A 21,645-nucleotide genomic window follows, 5' to 3' on the forward strand; every position below is an offset into this window, starting at 1 on the left:
ATTTCTGCTCCAGCTTCATCATCTTTATCTAGGTGAGTCCTTAGTTAGTGACTTTGGGAAACATTTGGGGTTTATGCCAACTTTGGGGATTAAGGGTTTGTGAGTAAATGCTTTTGATCCTCATTTTATGCATGTGTTAGACTCTATTGGTAGTAATAATTCGTTTACATATTGTTTCTATATCTTATTATTCGATTAAAGAGGATTGCATATGAAGATTTGGGGCTTGGGGACCCCAAATGCATTGCTGATTTTTCTGGGTTTAGCAGAGTTCGCTGTAGCGAATGGTTCGCTGTAGCGAACTGTGTAGTGAATAAACCTAGGAATTGAATTGATTTATTCGCTGTAGCGAACTTTCATTCGCTGTAGTGAATCGGGGCTTCGCTGGGAGTTCGCTGTAGCGAACTGACCTTGATTTGAGAGAGTTTGCTTCTGTTTGAGTTCGCTGTAGCGAACTAGTCTGGTGCAGAACTCTGTTTTCTTCCCCTGAGTGCAGTTTTGGTTCCTTAGTCTGAACCAGACTCCTCCCCGACCACTAGTACATACCTGTAGGCTGTATGTACGGTGTTCTATGGCATGTAATATCATGATTCTATTCTATTACCTATGTATGCGCATTATGCATAATATTGAGAAATGATAATTCAATATTTTTGAATACTTGTTATGCATATGAATGGAATACAATTATATGTGAAGAATCATGATTGATTACTATGACCCGCTGTTTTGGTTAAACATTCGGGATTGTTTGTATTGTGTGATTGACGCTTGCTATGCGTATGTATGCTTGAATCAAAACGGGTCGGGGGCTAGGTTGATTTATGACTCGGGCTTTGTGATCAATGAGTCGTCCCGGGCTTTGTGATCAATGAGACAGCCCTAATCGTGGATCAATGGGCTCACACTTGAGCTACCATTGCAGTGTGCTTGTGAGGGTCTGGAGGCTTTCCCACTTGGTGTTAACACACTTGCGTGCTCGGTATGGTGGGGTTATGTAGCCATGTAGACTAACACATAATCGGTAACTCACCTCTAGTGAAGTCAAGTAGACTAAGCACTAGGCTTTCGCTCGATAGGCTCATGTGTTAAGATGGCGTGTTGTACTTGATGTTAACACATGTGCGTAAAGGTGGCTATTGAGACAATGACGCCATTTCGGCTAAGGTCATCTCGCGGCCAATTAGGCTTGTGCGAACCCGTTTAACCATTCTTGCAGTTTGCTTGTATAAGTCTCTTGACAATAGACATGGGTGTAACTCATCGAGGGTGTGTTCTATAACCTAGTCGAGGCGTTAACGCGTTTCTGGATTCCCCGTACATGGGTATGGGTTTGCATACTTGTTTGGTTTATACAATTGTGTATTTGTGGCATGATGAGTCCAATGGTGGAAAAATCCTTGTTTGCTCCGTACTTGTACCGGATGTGAGGACAAACCCCGAATCAATGGTGGATTCGTTTTACTATGCATATACCTTTTAGATCTGAGTGGACCCATAGGATAGGTGGACTCACTGAGATTTAGTAATCTCATCCCATTCCAATTCTATCTTTTTCAGGTGGATCGAGGCAAGATCGCGGCAAAGGCAAGATGGACTAGCTCTTTAGCGTTTCTTGCTGGATGCTTATCTTTTGTTCCATTTCGTGCTTATCTTAGTCCTATGTTTTGGATGATGTACTAGCTTTTGCGATGTATTATTTTGGCCATGACACTTTCGGCTTTTTGTACCTTGTATTGTTGATGTACTTTCTTTCCGCTGCGTTATTATGTCATGATGTCTTTATGTACCATTATTAGCATTACATGCATATTATTCTAGACATATATGTGTGGGGTGTTACAACCGACCTCTTTTTCCAAGAATTTTTCTCCACGGGATTTTTTTTTGTTTCTTTCTAAGACCACTTTAATGTGTTGTTGTCTTCTATAAACTTCCTTCCCGGTTAAGAGTTTTGGAGCGGTACGATACTTCTGCTCTCCATTAAAAGGCTTGCACAATCTAGGATACGAATGATTTGGTCTTAGAAATCTTCGATGCCCAAGATAAACTGTCTTTTTTCCTTTTGGTAATTGGTGGTGACATGTATCAACTTCACATATATGACACGCTTTATGAACCTTGATGATGTACCCAAACAAATCATCGTAAGTAGGAAAGTTATTGATTGTGCAAAACAATATGGCATGCAACTTAAAGTTATCACATGTATACGTATCATCAATATCAACATCTTCCTCCCACAAAAGTCCTAAATCTTCAATCAATGACGATTATGTTGTTCCCTTATTGTCTTGGACTCATGGAGATAGCATCATATACTTGCGCTTCATGCACAACCATGGAGATAGGTTGTGAATTATGAGAAGAACGGACCATGATGTATGGTTAGTACTCAAATTACCAAAATAGTTCATTCCATCGGTGGCAGTTTCAAGCCTAAGGTTCCTCGGTTCATTAGCAAAATCTGGAAACAAGGAATCATTTTTCTTCCATTGCAATGAATCACCAACATGAAGAATTTTTCTGTGACACACTATTTCATTTGCATGCCATCCAGTATTCTTTGCGTCACTAACATTAGCAAACAATCTCTTGAACCTTGGAATTATCAGTAGGCCCCAAATCACCTTGACAGGAACACTCTTGCTAGTTGCACCATCGTCGTCATCAACACAGTTGTCCTTCTATTTGTAGCACGACACCCCACACCTCGGGCACTCGTTCAATTTTTCCAAACTCTTTCCTATATAAGATGCAATCATTATAACAAGCATGTATTTTGACAGAGTTTAAACCCATTGGACACAATATCTTCTTGGCCTTATAAGTACGGTTTGGCAACGTGTTACCTTCAGGAAGCATTTCTTTCAACAATTCAAGCAATTCAATGAAACTTTTATCCGTTCACCCACCTTTTGCCTTAAGATTAATTAGTCTTAACAGAGCTGACAATCTTGTAAAACCTTTACATCCCGGGTACAACGAATCTTCCATGTCTCTTTGTAAAGTATCTAGCATATTAGCTTTCTTGAAAGCATCGACTCCAATATCACGAATGATGTCTTCTAGATTATCAGTCATATATTCATCATCTTCAACTGTTTGTGACAAAGGTCTCCTTTTTTTCCCTTCACCATGCCATACCCATTTCGTGTAATTTTGAATAATTCCATCACAACCACAATGATTGAATATAATATTCCTCAAATGTTTTTGCGTATTATATAAATTCATACAAGGACACCAAAAAATCCCATTGTTGTTAGGAAGGGTTTTATCCGTGAAATCAAGAAATTGTAACAATCATTTATCATACATGTTACTTAATCTATAGGCTTTCATCCAACTACAATCCATAATCAAATAAAGCTTATGAAAATAAAATAAAAAAGAGTACAAAAATATAGCTTCTCCACAACAACAACAACAATAAAATAATGCGCAGAGAACAACAAGAACAACAGTAATGAGGAACAACAAGAACAATAGTATTGGAGAACAACAAGAACAATAGTAATGGAGAACAACAAGAGCAACAATATTGGAGAACAACAAGAATATACCGCGGAGCTCCTTGGAGAAGAAGTGTTCTTTTGTTAGCTAAGATCATTGGAGAAGAAGTGTTCTTTCGTTGGCTAAGCTCCTTGGAGAAGAAGTGTTCTTTTGTTAGCTAAGATCATTGGAGAAGAAGTGTTCTTTCGTTGGCTAAGCTCCTTGGAGAAGAAGTGTTCTTTTGTTAGGTCTCAAAATTGAATTAGATGGATACGAGTGTCAAAATTAAAAGAAACTTTATCTCAGTTAAACTTAAAAAACCGAGGCCAATTAGCCGACATATAATATATTAAAAAATGTGCCTTTTTGATCGTCAAAAGAATAAAAAATTAGGGAGTATTTATCTCGATTTTTCAGGAAAACCGAGGTAACATATCTGACGTAAAATCTAGAAAACATAATGGCGCCTTTTTGGTTCCATATATAACATTTAATATCAAGAATTAGGAATCGAACCTCAAACCCTTAGCATATATTTATGTCGGATTTATAAATATTCGAGGTAACAGTTTTATTAATATTTTTTTAAATAAAACAATTCGCTCTGTTCACATGTACCCGCGATTTTGTTTCGTATGTTGTGAAAGCTTCGTCATGAAAAACATTATTTGTTGTATTGCTCTTTTATTGATGATGACACTACCTCAGAGAGTTGGAGAAAACACACAAATTTGGGTAAAAGATTATAGTGGTTAAACTCCCCCTCCCAAATAGAGAGAGTATACTCTACTTCCCCTAAGAGTATATTTATTTCCCTTTGGCATAGTCAAAAAGGTGAGAAATAATAAATGCAAGCACATAGATCATGTGTAACACATAGAGAAGGGGATTAAAAATAAGGAGAAGAAGCATATAAAAGATTTTAATCCATGCAAGATTGATTTAATATTTGTAAGTTGATTAGATAAAGACACATAATCCAAAATAAAGTGATGCTTAATATCAATGTATTTAATTCAAGAGTGAAGTATTGGATTTTTTTGTGAGGTTTATGGTGATACTGTTGTGGCATTTTATCGGGACAATTCCAAAATCAACTATGTAATAACTTAGATGATGTTTCATCCAAATACTTTGCACGCAACTACCTGCAACAATGTATTCTGCCTCATTTGTGGATAATACTACACTTTTTGTTTTTTGCTATGCCAGAAGACAAACGAGATACCAAGTAAGTGACACATTATATGTGATGATATATGTATATGATATGTTACTTATTCATCATGTTTTTGCAATCTTTGACTCTGTACTTGTGCATTTAAGATCTTGTTAAATGCAATCTTTGTTTATTCATATTTATATTGTTAAAATGGGTCTATATCATATTTCTTTTAATATTATATCTTTGTTGTTAAACACATGTGCAACTTTCGACAGAGAAATGAAATAACATGATGACACAAAAATTCTTAAATTACAAGACTACAAATCAAAACTCACAATAGTTTTTTATTTCAAATATATAATTTTGATATATTTCATTGTATCAAAGAGCTACATTAAATCAATTAATTATAATATAATAGATTATGTGCAAGGTTTTTAATAAAATTTAATATAATACAAATAAAATTTTACACTTTTTATTTCAATTTATTTTATGTATATTATTACAATAAAAACATAAATATCCTCATCACTTTAGAAAATAAAACTATATATTAATACTATTTTTATTTTTATTTATTGTATATATCAGTATAGTAAAAGCATGAATATCGTCATCATGTTGGAAAAAAGACCTTATTATTATTTTTATTATTACACATAAGATGTGTATTCCAAGAACAATCTTTGGGATGGATTCCACTGTCGTCAAAACACAACCTTATTTCTTGTATATAAGGCATTATATTCCTCAGATTCAGATCCATTTTACACTTAAGAGTTGGCTCTTTGGGATGCCTAGAACAGTATCATCTATGTCATGAGTTGTTATTTTATGTTGCACAATTTTTGCATTTTTTAAAACATATGTTAGACTAATATTGTTTTTGTTATTAAGAGCAAATTGTAAATATTTTGTTTGAGTAAATTTTTTGATAAATTATGTCCCATGCTTATCCCATTCAGCTTCTACAGAATCTTTATTATTTCCATTCAGTATGTCTGGCCATTCACTTTGAATTTGTGGTAATCATACTGAAAAAAGAAATATATAAAAAAGATTTTTTTATTAAAAAACTAAATTAAAAAGTTCAAATCTAATCTACAATATAAGAAAGTTTAATGATCTGAAAATTCCATTTTTGCCACTTTGCTTCTTAGATGTGCCATGTGGATAGCTTATTTGATTTCCTTTTCTGCTTCATATGCTAGCACGTCTGAGATCCTTTCCTTTTCAACAAAGCCAAAACTTTTCTAAATACTATTTCTATCTTTCTTTGAAACACAAATATAGTGTTTCCCCTACTCAAACTCAAGTCTTTTCATTTCTCTCTCTTCCTCTTATTCTTTCTTCTCTCTTCCTCTACCTCTTCTTTCTTCCACTGCTTTCTTTCCTCACTATGTTCTCTTCATTTTCTGCATTTTACAACAACAATGATGAATCTCAATTGTTTCTTTAAATCTTCAAACTTTAGTTTCCTTTATTTATTATTGCTGAATCATTTTGAACACCTAAATCTTTTGTTCATATAAGATTTTAGATTTTATTCTTACTTTAAATTTTAGATTAGTGATATTTCAGATCTGGAAAATCAGTGATGTTTTTTAGATCTGTAAAGAAACCGATGATATTTTTCAGATCTGTGAAATAATATAAGATCTGGAAAATCTGAAGGATGGATGTTTTTCTGTATTTCTTTTTCAGGTTGTTCAAGTGGTTTAACAAGTTATTCGAGTGGTTTGTCAACAGCAACATCAAAGGGTGAGCATTTTAACTTTATATCTCTTGCATATCGTTTTCAATGTCGTTTACGACCTTTTTTAGATAAAAATTTAACCTTTTACACTTTCCATGTTCTTGTCTCAAAGAAGACGTTCTGAATGTTGGTTATGGTGATTTTTGACATAAAAATTCAACCTTTTCCAAATTTCCTTTTGTGTGTGTTAAAGAAGTTGTCTATGTTTCAGTTTTTGGTCCTTCAACATAATAAAAATGGAAACTTTAACCTATTTCTTACGTCAACCATTCTTAGCTCAAGGATAAAGAAAATGCAATAAAAAGTATTTGTTCTGTTCATGTGGTTTCTTTTTTATTTTTTAATTTTGATATTTTTGTGTCATCAGAGTTAAAGTTAAATTAATCAGTAATATTTTAGGATTTTATTTATTTATTTTTCTTTTATAGTATTGATTTTGATCACATTTATTTGTTATGGAAGATGCTAATTTTGTATGTGTTGTGGTTAGAATGAATAAAAAGAAGATTTTGCATTTTGAGATGCTTGGAGTTAAGAGAATTGAACAGGTACTTCCGGTTGGAACTTCCTTGACAGTTGTTGGTGAGGTAATTTAATTAGTTTAAGTAGAGATATAACTAGGTAGTTTCTCAAGAATGTCATATATTGTAAAAGTGACATTCTCTAGAATTCCACATTGTTGTATCAAACTTCAATCATTTAATTTATGTATTTTTATTATTGAGTTAGTCTGCAATAGATGTTGCAAGTTTTAAAAATATGATAACAATTGATTTTGGGTGTTTTCGAAATGATGCAGGAAAACGCAAGGACATAAACGCTTATGGAAATAATCCAATAACAATAGTGAGTTAGTTGACCCAAAGAATGATAGTTTAAGTATAAGATAAAATTTGCAATATATAAGTGTAGGTGTAATACTATTATACATTATTAATTATAGTTCATTCATAAAAATAAAAGTGATTAAAAATGTAGTATCAATGTTCAACTTTAAAAATAAGATAAAGGCACTATCTGTCTAATCAATCATTCAAACTGCTATCACACATTTATAGTTTCGATGTTCAATTTTGAGTTTTGCATAATGTTGTACCATTTTTCTAACATATCTGATCTAGGGGCTTTTTTCTATAAAACTTATCTTTCTCTTTATGAAAAAATATCATTATAAAATGAATGGGATTAATTCTTATAAAATTTTAAACTAATTATTTTAAAAAATTTATGGACCAAAAATAGGAGTACAAATTTAACATCTTTGTTCAATTCTTTATAAACTATAATGTGAAATGACAACACCATTATTTCTAATGATTCTCTTTTTATATGCATTTAAAATATTAATGGAGTTATTATATTTATTAAATTATTATTAAGGAAAAATATTCATCCGTTTAAAAAGTTATTATTTATAATGATTCACTTTTTATGTGCATTTAAAATATTAATAGAGTTATTATATTTATTAAATTATGGTGAATTCTTATCTACCAAACTCAAAAAGTTGGGTAAAGTTACCTTCAATGTAAAATGTCTTGGAAACAACCAAAACGTATGCTATTTAATAATTAATTAAATAAGATAAAACTAAATGATGTAATGTGATTGGTGGAATGTACACTACCCAACTTTTTGTGATGGGTAGAGAAGTTGTCCCCTTAAATTATTGTTATTGTAAAATATTCATCCGTCTTATTAAAGTTTATTTTTTTAAAAATAACTCAAACAGGACAATTTAAATATATCAATTTCAGATTTGTTACTTTTACATCATATATGTAACCATTTGTGTTTTTTTAGATAATATAGATCTTCTTTTGAATTTTATTTAATTTTCTCTCTTTTATTTCATAATTTATTATATATATTTTAAATTTTATAAAAATGAAGAAGTGTAACTATTTTTTGGATGTTTCTAAAAATTGAGATTAAGAGGGAAAATACAGTGAAATAATTATTTAGAGCGAAGAATTAAATATGATGTGACATATAATGATGGTAGGAAATCATTATTATTAAAACATGATGTCTTACTGGAAACTTATTATTGTAAATAACTTATTATTGTAAATAACCTGATTTATTTGGTTTATATATTTAACAATTGGATTTTAAAAAAATATTTGACAACTATATATAAATATTGGACATGACATAAAATTTTGAATATAAAATTGTAATGAGAAATTAAGAAAAAAATGGATGTTTTTAGACAATATAAGTATAAGTCGTGTCAGTTATTATTATTCATTTTAAAATAAATAAATAATAATTTGATACAACTGTATCCACTTCATGTGATTTAACTTTTTCTAAAAGAAAACACTGGCTATGTTTGGATAGACTAAAATGAACGGAGCAGAATGGAGTGGAGCGGAATGAAATAAAGATGGCGTTCCATTGTTTGGGTATTTCATGACGGAATATAAATATTTTGTCATTCCGCCCAAATCGGAGGGTATAAAAAATGATGGAAAGTGATGGAATGGGATGGAATGCATTCCATCGGGTTCCGCTCCATTCCATCCGTTTTTAATCAATCCAAACAATGGAACATAAGTTAATACCAGTCCGCTCCATTCCATTCCACTCTCTTCCATCAATCCAAACATACCCTAAGTGTTTATATCTTATAAATATAGTATTGATTATATTAGTAAAACAAATTTATTGCATAAAAATATTTATAGCATCGAGTATATTAGCCTATAATTTTTTTTAAATGACAATTAAGTTATATTTGTGAATATAATTAATAGATATATTATTTTGTAACAAAAAAATATTTAAATTCATAAAAATGAAGAAGTGTAACTATTTTTTGGATGTTTCTAAAAATTGAGATTAAGAGGGAAAATACAGTGAGATAATTATTTAGAGAGAGGAAAAAATATGATGTGACATATAATGATGGTAAGAAATCATTATTTTTTCACGGGTACCAGACATTTTTCTAAAAATTCGATTATTATTTTGTTCACGGTTACCGGACATTTTTCTATATATTCAATTATTATTTTTTCACGGGTACCAGACATTTTTCTAAACATTCAATTATAATATTTTCACGGATACCGAACATTTTTCTATATATTCAATTATTATTTTTTCACAGGTACTAGACATTTTTCTAAACATTCAATTATTATTATTTTCACGGGTACAGGACATTTTTCTATATATTCAATTATTATTTTTTCACGGGTACCAGACATTTTTTTAAACATTCAATTATTTTTTTTTACGGGTACCAGACATTTTTCTAAACATTCAATTATTATTTTTTCACAGGTACCGAAATGTTTTCTATGCATTCAATTATTATATTTTTCACAGGTACCAGACATTTTTCTATACATTCAATTATTATTTTTTCACGGGTACCAGACATTTTTCTATACATTCAATTATTATTTTTTCACAGGTACCAAATTTTTTTCTAATAAAAAATATACATTTGAAACAAATGCGCGTCCCGTACCAGAACCCGTGCGAACGCATGAGTTTGTTACTAGTTACTACATAAACACTTTTGTGAGAAACACTTTTATCCATTTAACTTTTATGTTTTCCTTCTGTTTGGTTTTCCAATACATTGCTTCTTTTTGGTTCTCTTTCTTTCTAACCTATTGTTTCTTCTCTTTGCTCATACAAGCCTCTCTTTTATTTTTTCTTCTAACATCTCTCTCAAACCTCTCTTTACTTTTTTTTTTCTTTTTCACTTCTCTCTTTACAACTAAAGACATCACCTTCTTCATCAGCTCACTCATCATCGGTGGAGTAAAGTTTATTTTACAAACCTTTATTTATTTTGCATGTTTTGTTAACTAACTCAGTTTTTGTTTTTATGTTTTTCAGTTTCTATTTATCACACTTCACTGAATATTTATCTTCTCTCATATCTTTCGGATCTGAAGCGACTTCTAGCGGAACCACTAGATCTCGAATCAAAACCACTTAATCCACCGGATTTGAAATCAAAATGGTTTGCTGACTATATATTTTGTGTTTTGAATTTTGGACAGGTTTTGTTCTATTGATGGAGGATATTACTCATCTTCTTCATCCAACTTTGAAAGTATGTTTATCTTCTTGGTAAAAATCACTTCTTATTGTTATATATTAGTCAAATCTTGTCTTTATTTTCTCTTTTTCACCTTATTATGAACATACTTTTCCTCTTATTTTATTTTAGGTGGTGAACAAATCTGGATATTCGGATAAGAAAATGTGTCTTGAAAGTCTGAAGTTTTAGACAAGTCCAAAATATGAATATGATTTAATGTTAATTGTGTTAGTGCGTGAGGCACTTTTGGTGAGGAGAGAATAGAGAGAATAAAGGAAATAAGGATTATATTTTTGGATTGAATTGTACGATACAAATTATGAAAATTTATATACAACCCTAATTAGGCTTGAGCTAGACAACTTGGATTATATTTGATATTATTAGATTAGATAATATTTGATATTATATTAATAATATCAATCCCAATAATATCTCAACAAATCCCAATAATAAGTAATAGTTTTTTCTCTCCATATTTAAGTACTTATTATTTTTAACCATTAGATTGAGAAGAAAAATAACTTAATCTTCTTAGAGTAAGAATAACTCTCCTCTTATTTATTTATTTTAATTTAAGTTTTTTTTACATCATTAGACTTTTAAAAATATTATCTCTACAAATTGAACTAAAAAATTGTAATTAAATCACTGAAGTAATATTTTGTATATTAATATTTTTTAATTTAAATATATAATTTGATACATATACTTCTATTTAGGGGTGGCAAAACGGCGGGTTGGGTTGGGATTTTAGGTCCGCCGCTCGCCAAAGCCCGCCCCGCAAAAACCCGCCGCCCGCCATAGCCCTTCCCGTCAAAGCCCGCCGCTCCTCCAAAATTCCCTCTTTTTTAGTTAATTCTAGTAATTTCGATTCTTGATGGTTTATTTTATATATTTATTTGTAAATATATGTAATATTAATTAGAAAGATGGGGCGGGGAAGGCCAAAGAAGATGGCGTCTGTTATCCTCGGTTTTTTGTGGGATGCGAACTGACTGTTCTTTTATTTTTTGAGTTGTGAAAATCAGAGAGTCGCCACCGACTTTTATTTTATCCAATTAAGGAAAGGTTTATAAAAGAAACAGAAAAAGACCTTAAAGAGATTTTGGGTTCGGGGGTAGGTTATACAAAGGGAAGGTGTTAGCACCCTTTGTATCCATGGTTATCCATGGGCTCTTAATTGCTTAGCTCACTTGTTTGAATCGTTTGTCTTGCTTTGAAATGCTTGTATGTGGTTTTAAATATTTTGTAAAGAATTAACTTTGTAATGATCCTTGTGCGGATGTATACAAAGTGTTTATCTTTCAAAAGATATTTTGATGGTTTGAAAAAAAGATTTTTAACTTCGTAATGATCCTTGTTTGGATATATACAAAGTGTTGTCTTTTTGAAAGTTTGTTTTGAAAAAACAGTGATGTGTAAGAACTTCTGTTGTTTTTGATTGAGCAAGCAATTAGGAGGTATACCCTAAGTTCATAAAGTTCTTTCCCATTTCTTTTAGAAAATTTTCTTTGACTGGATACAGAAAGAAATTTGAATTGTATTTGAACAGTAGAATTGATTTTTTGAAAAGAGTAACAGAGGGATTACCCTAAGAGGTGCAAGTGTGATTGTGATTTATTTTCAGATATGTTATCTTGAGATTAGTGATCTAGCGCTTTAGTTATTATTCTTGCCATACACGCAGTTTTATATGTACAGGAATTAAAGTGCGGGAATGTAAAATGCGGAAAGTAAATCTACGCTATTACATCGATTGTGCGAGAAATGTAAACTACGCTATTTACATGAATTTGACAACCTATACACTTATCTATGAATTTAAATTGCAATAAGATAAAGGGAAAATATTTTTGGATTTTTGGATGGTTGATTTTAATTAAAATTAATGCATAATTAATTTAATTAAAAGATTAAGAATTAGAAATAAAATTTAAACCTAAAAAATTAAGTCTAAAATATGTCCAAATTGTTTGTTAATTAATTTTAAAATAAAATTAATTTTTTTGTGATTTTTTGAAATTGTTTTTAAGATTATTAAGTTAATTAACATATAATTATACAAATAATTATACACATAAATTAAACTTAAAGAGAAAAATATTCTAAATATGTGCAAAATTAGTTTATAATATATAAACTTAATTTAATAAAAAGAAAATATTTTTTTGATTTTTTGATAAGTTAGAAATAACTAAAAGATGAATATATAAAATTTATCTAATTAATTAAACAAGATATTTTAATTATTAAGAAAAATAAAATATTTTTGTGTCAAAAATTAATACAATATCTTATTACCCTAAAAATATTTTTTGCATATTTTTTTGATTTTTTAAACTATTTTAAAATAATTTTGCAAAAGAAAATTAAATAAAATAGAAAATATATTAAATTTGGATCAAGTGTGGTAGACCGGAGGGTCTATGGTATGGAAGGCGTGATCAGGTGCGTTGGATCTTGAATTAATGAAATCTGAGGGTTTCAAATGATAGGGTGCATCCTAAGTGTGTGGGATTAAAAACACTGGATCTGTCAGTTTAAAAACATTTCACGTGGGACCAGGATTTAAACCAGAGCCAATCAGAGCTCTTCCCTCCGCCACGCAAGCATTGACCGAGCCTGGAAATGTCAAACCACCACGCACGGTGGTTACCACCTTCTTCTCCGGCGACGCAAACCCTAGCTACGGCGGAACAGCGTGATTCGAGAAGGTTGAACACCCTTACCCCCCCCCTAAATCAGACCTTGCGAATGCAATGGAGTGGTCCATTTGTCCTGAAAAGGCCTGTATAAAGAGCTACGAAGAAGAACTTGAGAACACGGTTAGCAATGGCAACCTATGATCTGGACGTTAGAGCTTTCATGTTAAGGTTCAAACCTGACCTGATGATCACTATAAACTCAACCATAACCATTAGACATGATAACAATGCATAAATGAAGAATTTGAATTCAATGAAAGTTACCAAATCGGAGAGTGATGGAACTCATGTTTCAGGTCCTTCTGAACTTGGCTATTGATCCAAACCTACCTAAACATGTCCCAGGAGATGATTTATGGACTTAGTTTGTTTTGAAACTAACTGCAAAATCAAACACGAAAATTAAAGTTTCTTGTAAATTTTTTAGTTTTGTGAAGTTTGTGAGCTATTCTTTGTGAACTATTTCGTGTGTCCTTTGTTGCTGAAGTGTTCATGTCATTTATAAGCAATATGAGTGCTGAAATCTTAAGTTACCAAGCTCTTGAGTGTCTTTGAACTTTTGATTTTTTTAATAATAAAAACTTTGAAAATCTTGGCCATGGCTTCAATTTTCTTCACCCCTCTTGCCATAGGTCTTCTGTACCTCTATGCTGAAGAGTTTGGATCAAACTTGGTGGCTCATGCTAAGGACAAAAGCCTTGAATCATTATCTTGAACCATTTCTTTTTTAATTTAACTTTAAATGAAATAAAATTAAATTAAAAAAGAAATAAAAATGTCATGGGCCTAATGTTGGTCGTGGGAGCCCTTTAACATCATTAGAAACATGTTTGGATCATGAATGCTTGGCCTCTTTTGAAAAAAAAACAATTTTGATCAATGCTAGTTTCATGCATTTTCCTAAAAAATAGCCAACTTCAACAAGGCATAAATCCCTAAATTTTGATCATATGAAGGAGTTCTTGTACTTTTTAGAAAGGCAAAATACCCTTTTCGGTCCCTTATGTTAACCTCGGGGTTCATTTTGGTCCCTTAATTTCAAAAAGTGTCATATTGGTCCCTTAACTCTTCAAAGTGTGTCATTTTAGTCCTTTTTGTCATATTAGTGACGGAAATAGCGACCAATTTTTGAGTTTTTCCGTCGCTAATGTGACAAAAAGGACTAAAATGACACCTTTTGAAGAGTTAAAGGACCAATGTGATACTTTTTGAAGTTAAGGGACCAAAATGAACCCCGAGGTTAACATAAGGGACCAAAAAGGGTATTTTTCCTTTTAGAAACCTCAAGATGTCCTCTACAAGCTACTTTGGAAGCTTTTTTGCATTTGGAGAAGTTATCTTGATGTTATGGGCTTTGACAAAAAACTGCTTTTTGTTGACTTTGAAAATGACCTGTAATGTCTTGTCTCATATTTTCCAAATGGTAAATCCAATGACCATGGGACCAATTGCATTTGAAAGATAATTGAATTTCCTTCAAAATAAGCTTTGGTTGGAATTTTTCGGATGAACGAGGAGAGAGTTATGGCCAGTCAAAGTTCAGTTGACTTTTTAGGAGAAAACCCTAATTTTGAAACTTAGAGTTTTGTCGATTTCTGAACTTTTCTTGATGAATTATGATCAACCATTGATCAAATGATGAATATTTTGACAAAATATGGATGTTGACAAAAAATTGCATTTTTGACTGTCTGTTGGCTTTTCGGTCAAACTGGTCGTCTGTTGACTGTTTGAGCTGCTGACTGCGCGTCCGAGCGAATCGAAGTTTGAAAATTTGTCAGGTGGTACTTTGAGACATATGGAGATCCATGAAATCCATTTGAGGTCTCAAAAAACTCGTTCTCTTGAAAAAAAACAAAAACCCTAGTTAGGGACTGTTTGTGTAGGAGACAATTAAGCGTACCTGATTTTTGTGCAGTGTTGAGTCTCTGCTGATCATGTGATTATCAGAAGACTTCTAGAACAAAAATCTTGGAAATTTGAAATGCGAAAGATTGATTTGACTGATGGTACAAACACGGAGAATCGTGCTGTCAGCGGGTTTGACTGTTAACTGGCTGTCCGGGTATTATCATAGCAGTTAGAGGGAAAACTTAACAGTTAAAGTTAATTTTTTTCTTTTTGTTTTTGTTGTGTTAATGGTGAAAAAATTATTTACATGATTTGTTAGAAAAACACAAACATAATAATTATACTGTACGCGAACGAAATTACCGATAATAATATTGAAAAGGATTTAATGCACAGAAATATAAATATTTAACTAGCAGTAAACACACATAATATTATCTCGATAATTAAACAACGGTACAACAGACAATACAATATTTAATACTGACAGTACAAATATTACATAAGAATATAGCGAACTGTACGACAAATATAATGAACGGTACGTTATTTGAAAGCGAAAGATACGACAAACTTTAAGTATGACGATTAAAAACCCATGCTATAAACAAAAATATATAGATGTACGGGAGTGCAAGCATCCCAGGTCCGCATTTTTCAGGACTATGCAGACATAAACACGACATGATCACCACAAAAACAGTGATGACAACAATAAAAAACGTATCCACCCACTTTGCCATTTTTTGCCGGGGAAGAAGAGGAAATAATTATGAGATAGTATGATAGAAAATTGGGGGGATGAGTGAAATTTGATATGAGATTTTATGGAAAAAATGAGGGGTATTTATAGAGTGAAAAGAAGGATGGAGACGTTGGGGAATGAAGTGATACCGTACAAAAAAGGAAAGTTTGAATGATAGTAGGTTTTGAAAAAATATATGGTAGGGTTTGAAAAGAAAGATGTATAGAATAAAGCTAGGATTTGATTTGAAAGAAAGAGATTTGAAAAGAAAGAAAGAGATTTGAAAACAATAATATAGTATAAAAATTAGTGGGAAACAAAACCAATAATAATTTAATTGTTACCAGTACAGTCTGAATCCCCGGACTCTGCGCCTGCAAAATTTAATTCTGTACCAATTGCGTCAGTATCATTTATCTAAAAATAAATCTCAAATAAACAGTGTATGAAGTGATAAACAGTTATTGGCGTTTGTGTAAGAATAAATTCAACAGCGAACCAAAATACCATACAAAAACATTCTAAAAACTGAGTATTCATAAAATCAGGATATTTATGAAATAAAATCCAAGATTATATAAAACTCCCAATTTTTAGACAGAAGTCTGTTGCCTTCTCTTTGAAAAAAGATGCGGGCAAATTTTGGGGTATAACAGTTGCCCCTATTCAATCTTCTTAAACCTGAAGAGACCGATTGGAATCTGAAGGTAGAAGATGATTGAATATTTAGATGCCCTGAAAATTTGCACTTACCTTCACCAGAAGTGATGCTGGAATTTGCATTGAATGTGGCTTGAGAAATGTCGCTGGCGGATCAAAACATTACTTGAGATGGGCTTTCAGATGCCATCTAGTGAATGTGTTGATGGTTTGTTCATCAGAATGAATCCATTGATTATATCTTGATGAAGGATTTGAACCTCTGCGTTGACCGTTACGGGACCGTCCGTGGTTACCGCTTTAAATCTTGGAGGTTGATCGTTACAGAACTGTCCAAAGTTTTCGCTTCAGATTTTGAATGTTGATCGTTGTGGAACCGTCTGAGGTATCCGCTTTAGACTTTGAATGTTGATCCTTGTGGAACCGTCTGAGGTATCCGCTTTAGACTTTGAATGTTGATTGTTACGGAACCGTCTAAGGTATCCAGTTTAGAATTTGAATGTTGATTGTTATGGAACCGTCCAAAGTTTCCGCTTTAAATCTTGAAGGTTGATCGTTACAGAACCATCCGAGGTGTCCGCTTTTAGATCTTGAAGATTGATTGCTTTAAGGAACCGTCTGAGGTATCGACTTAGATCTGAAGGTAGATCATTAAGGAACCGTCCAAGGCATCGACTTAGATTTGAGGGTAGATCTTTAAGGAACCGTCAAGGTATCGACTTAAATCTGAGGGTAGATCATTAAGGAACCGTCCAAGGCATCGACTTAGATCTAAAGGGTTTGAAGTTGTTTATTTGACTGTGGGATAGCCTGGAAATGTCAGAATGAGTCACCATTAGACCGTATTTGCTTTGCTTGTTTAGAGTTGATAAGTGATTTGGAAAGAGAGAGCTCTTCATAATGAATATTTGGTTTGATTATATCTGAGAGGAATGCTTGTCTGGACAGAACCCGGGAGAATATTGCATGTGATTGAGGATAACCTGCTGAGGATATTCGTCCACCTGAAAAACCAAGTTAGTGACATGCAATGTCATGATGCATGTAATGTATATGTTGAGATTCTCAAACTAGATTAGAACCGTGCATGTTATGTATGCGTTTGTCATGAAACATTATATGCTATGTATGAATATGCATATGATGTATGATGTATGAACATGACTTATGCAGTTTAGAGCGTATCAAACTTCTGGTTGGGAAAATAAATCCCTGCTTGTTATTTTGGAAACGATGGCATTATGACCGTTGATGATCTTTGCTATATTGTTTGAGTATACTCAACTGGGGGAACTTCCTTACGGACCAGGATGCTCTGTTGAGGGATCTTTGACTACCGCTTGGGGATGAAGGTAATTTGAAGGTTCTGATTTTGATGCATCCTGACTGGGAATAAGAGATATGTGTAATCCTCTGATGCACTATTTGATCAAGCCTTGGTGTGGAGGATCACACTTTCTAGGGATAGTGATCTTGAACAGCCCTGCTGGGGGTGAAGGAGATGAACAATCCTTCGATGTAATATCTTGTCCGAGCTTGGAGATAGGCCCCCTCGACTCATGTTGTTGGAGAGGGAAATCTCATCGAGGATTCTGCTGAGAAATATATCTCTGTTGGGGAACTGTTTCTTCTGATGTCCGTACTCAGTGTCGGTGATGAAACATTCCGTCGGGGAACTAATTGGGCCCTGCTTATCTGGAGATAACTCCTTGAAGATTGCTCTGTAGGGGATATTCCCATGTTGCCGGTTTTGGGATGATGTCCAGATGATTGGGACATTACCTGAATGCTATTCATGTTTTTCTTATAAACATCAATCATATTCAAATGCATATGTTCATTCAAAATTATAATTGGGACGTTTACGCGTTCAAAACAGAAAAAATGAAAATATTGATTTTGAGCATGAACTGTATTGATTTGAAAGAGAGCCATAATAGGCTAATTAGTACAAGGAGACAAAAATCCTAGTAGTAGGAATTTGTCATAAAACTTTGAAAAGTACTTATAAAGGGAAATAGCTATGTGAAAACAATCCAGTCAAGTTTCAACTCTGCTATTGCTGATCTGTCTTTGAGTATCTCATCCCTCACTTGTTGGAAGAAAATGATTGGACTGATTGGTGCCTTTGATGTGTTGAACCTTGAAGGTGAGTAGGTGGCCAAACGGGACATAGTCGTACGCTTTATTCCCTAACTTTTGCCTAGGCTGCCTTTTCAAGTTTTCAGCCTACCGGGATAATTATTTTTTTTTAGTCTCTAATTTTTGCCTGGATCGCCCTTTTAGGTTTTCAATCCACCGAGACGCTCATTTTTTCCTAAGTCGCCCTTTCAGGTTTTCAACTTAGCGAGCTTTTCTTTAAGCGAAGTATTTTTTGACTATGTCCGCATTTACAGGGTGTGGGAAATCCTCGCCATCCATAGTGGTAAGCAACATGGCTCCGCCGGAGAATACCTTCTTGATTACAAATGGTCCCTCATAAGTGGGAGTCCACTTGCCCCTGGGGTCGCCCTGTGGTAAGATGATGCGTTTTACAACCAAATCACCGATTTGATATGCCTGACTTTTGACTTTCTTGTTGAAGGCTTTGATCATACGTTTCTGGTACAACTGACCATGACAAATAGCCGCAAGCCTCTTCTCATCAATCAAGTTTATCTGGTCTAACCGAGTCCGAATCCAATTGTCTTCGTCTAGATCAGCTTCTTTCATAATCCTTAGAGAGGGAATCTGAACTTCAATTGGAAGAACTGCCTCCATACCATAGACTAAGGAAAATGGAGTTGCCCCTGTTGAGGTACGTGCTGAGGTGCGATAACCATGAAGAGCAAAAGGTAACATCTCATGCCAGTCTTTGTAGGTTACTGTCATCTTTTGTATGATCTTCTTGATGTTCTTGTTGGCAGCTTCCACGGCGCCATTCATCTTTGGTCGATATGGGGATGAATTATGATGTTTGATCTGGAACTACGTGCAGAGTTTGGTAATCATCCTGTTGTTTAAATTTGTGCCATTGTCTGTGATGATCCTTTCAGGGACGCCATACCGACAAATGAGATTGTGCTTGATAAACCGGGCCACAACATTTTTGGTGACTGAAGCAAACGAGGCTGCCTCTACCCATTTTGTGAAATAGTCAATAGCGACCAGGATAAAACGATGTCCGTTGGAGGCAGTAGGCTTGATTTCTCCAATCATATCAATTCCCCACATTGCAAAAGGCCAAGGAGCCGTCAGAATGTTTAATGGGACTGGAGGTACATGTACTTTGTCGGCATATATCTGGAATTTGTGACAAGTTCTGGAGTGATGATGGCAGTCTGTCTCCATGGTAGACCAATAATAACCTGCTCTTAAGATCTTTTTAGCCATCGTATGCCCACTTGAATGAGTACCGAAGGCGCCATCGTGTATATCTTCCATAATCTGTTCCGCTTCCTTCTTGTTCACACAACGAAGCAGAGTCGAGTCATGGTTGCGCTTGTACAGGATTCCATTACTTAGAAAGAATTTGGCAGCAAATCTTCTTAGAAACTTTCTATCGTTAATGGATGCCCCTTCAGGGTACTCTTGGGCTTCGAGATATCTTTTTACTTCATGAAACCATGGTTTTTCTTCCACTCCTTCGGTATCAATCTCATTGCAGTAGGCTGGTTCATCCTGTCTGTAAATGGTGATCATTGGCGCCTCATTGTCCCACCTGACTTTGAACATAGATGACATGGTAGCTAAGGCATCAGCCAGTTGATTTTCTTCTCGCGGGATATGTTCAAAAGTGATTTCTTCAAAGTAAGGAATCAAACTCAGCACATATTCTTTGTAAGGAATTAGATTCAGGTGCTTCATGTCCCATTCCCCTTTAACTTGATAAATTACAAGGGCCGAGTCTCCATAGACCTCTAGGAACTTGATTCTCAGATCGATTGCAGCTTTGAGACCCAGAATACATGCTTCATACTCGGCTATATTGTTAGTGCAGTTGAAACATAATCTGGTAGTGAATGGTGTATGTCCTCCTGCAGGAGAAATGATCACAGCTCCGATGCCATTGCCAAGTGCATTATAGGCTCCATCAAAAACCATAGTCCATCGGGATCCTGGCTCGGGTCCTTCCTCCGGTCCTGGTTGTTCGTAGTCAGTAACTAGCATAATATCTTCATCTAGGAAGTCAAAGTTCAATGCTTGATAATCATCCACTGCTTGATGAGCCAGATGATCAGCTACTACACTTCCTTTGATCGCCTTTTGCGAAGTGTACTGGATGTCATACTCTGTTAAGATCCTTTGCCATCTTGCTATTCTTCCAGAGAGAGCAGGTTTTTCGAACACATATTTGATAGGATCCATTTTGGAGATCAGCAAAGTGGTATGGTTTAGCATATACTGTCTTAGTCGGTGAGCCGCCCATGCCAAGGCACAGCAAGTTTTCTCGAGCAGTGAGTATCTTGTTTCACAATCGGTAAACTTTTTGCTAAGATAGTAGATTGCATGCTCTTTTCGGCCAGACTCGTCATGTTGCCCCAGTACACACCCCATTGAATCTTCTAACACTGTTAGGTACATTATCAGAGGTCTTCCTTCCACTGGTGGTAGCAAGATTGGCAGTTTTTGAAGATATTATTTGATCTTGTCAAAGGCTAATTGGCATTTGTCGTTCCATCTTTCTACTTGATCTTTCTTCAACAATTTGAAGATTGGCACACAAGTAGTAATCATATGGGCAATAAATCTGGCGATGTAGTTCAGACGTCCCAAGAATCCTCTAACTTGTTTCTCGGTACGGGGTATGGGCATTTATTGAATGGCTTTGACCTTGGTAGGATCAACTTCGATACCCTTGCTGCTGACTATGAAACCCAAGAGCTTACCGGATCTTACTCCAAAGGTACACTTGTTCGGATTCAGTCGCAACCTATACTTCTAGAGTCTGTCAAACAGCTTGTGCAGATGACCCAGATGTTCTTCTTCGGTGTTGGACTTTGCAATCATATCATCCACATAAACCTCTATTTCCTGATGAATCATATCATGGAACAGAGCTACCATTCCACGCTAATACGTTGCTCCTGCATTTTTTAAACCAAAGGGCATTACTTTGTAACAAAAGGTTCCCCAGGGTGTTGTGAAGGTTGTTTTTTCCATGTCTTCGGGCGCCATCTTGATTTGATTGTAACCTGAGAATCCATCCAT

The 21,645-nt window shown here is 33.9% G+C and overlaps 1 long non-coding RNA gene across 1 annotated transcript; it reads left to right on the top strand.

The window, feature by feature from the left end:
- The first annotated feature begins 5,911 nt into the window (after positions 1-5,911).
- On the top strand, positions 5,912-7,430 carry LOC131607022 (uncharacterized). The gene is made up of 3 exons (XR_009285165.1): positions 5,912-6,427; positions 6,913-7,009; positions 7,222-7,430. It is a non-coding gene; the product is annotated as an uncharacterized LOC131607022 (long non-coding RNA).
- Positions 7,431-21,645: the final 14,215 nt, after the last annotated feature.

This window comes from Vicia villosa, linkage group LG5, assembly GCF_029867415.1.
Source record: "Vicia villosa cultivar HV-30 ecotype Madison, WI linkage group LG5, Vvil1.0, whole genome shotgun sequence".
Taxonomy (NCBI): Eukaryota; Viridiplantae; Streptophyta; class Magnoliopsida; order Fabales; family Fabaceae; genus Vicia; species Vicia villosa.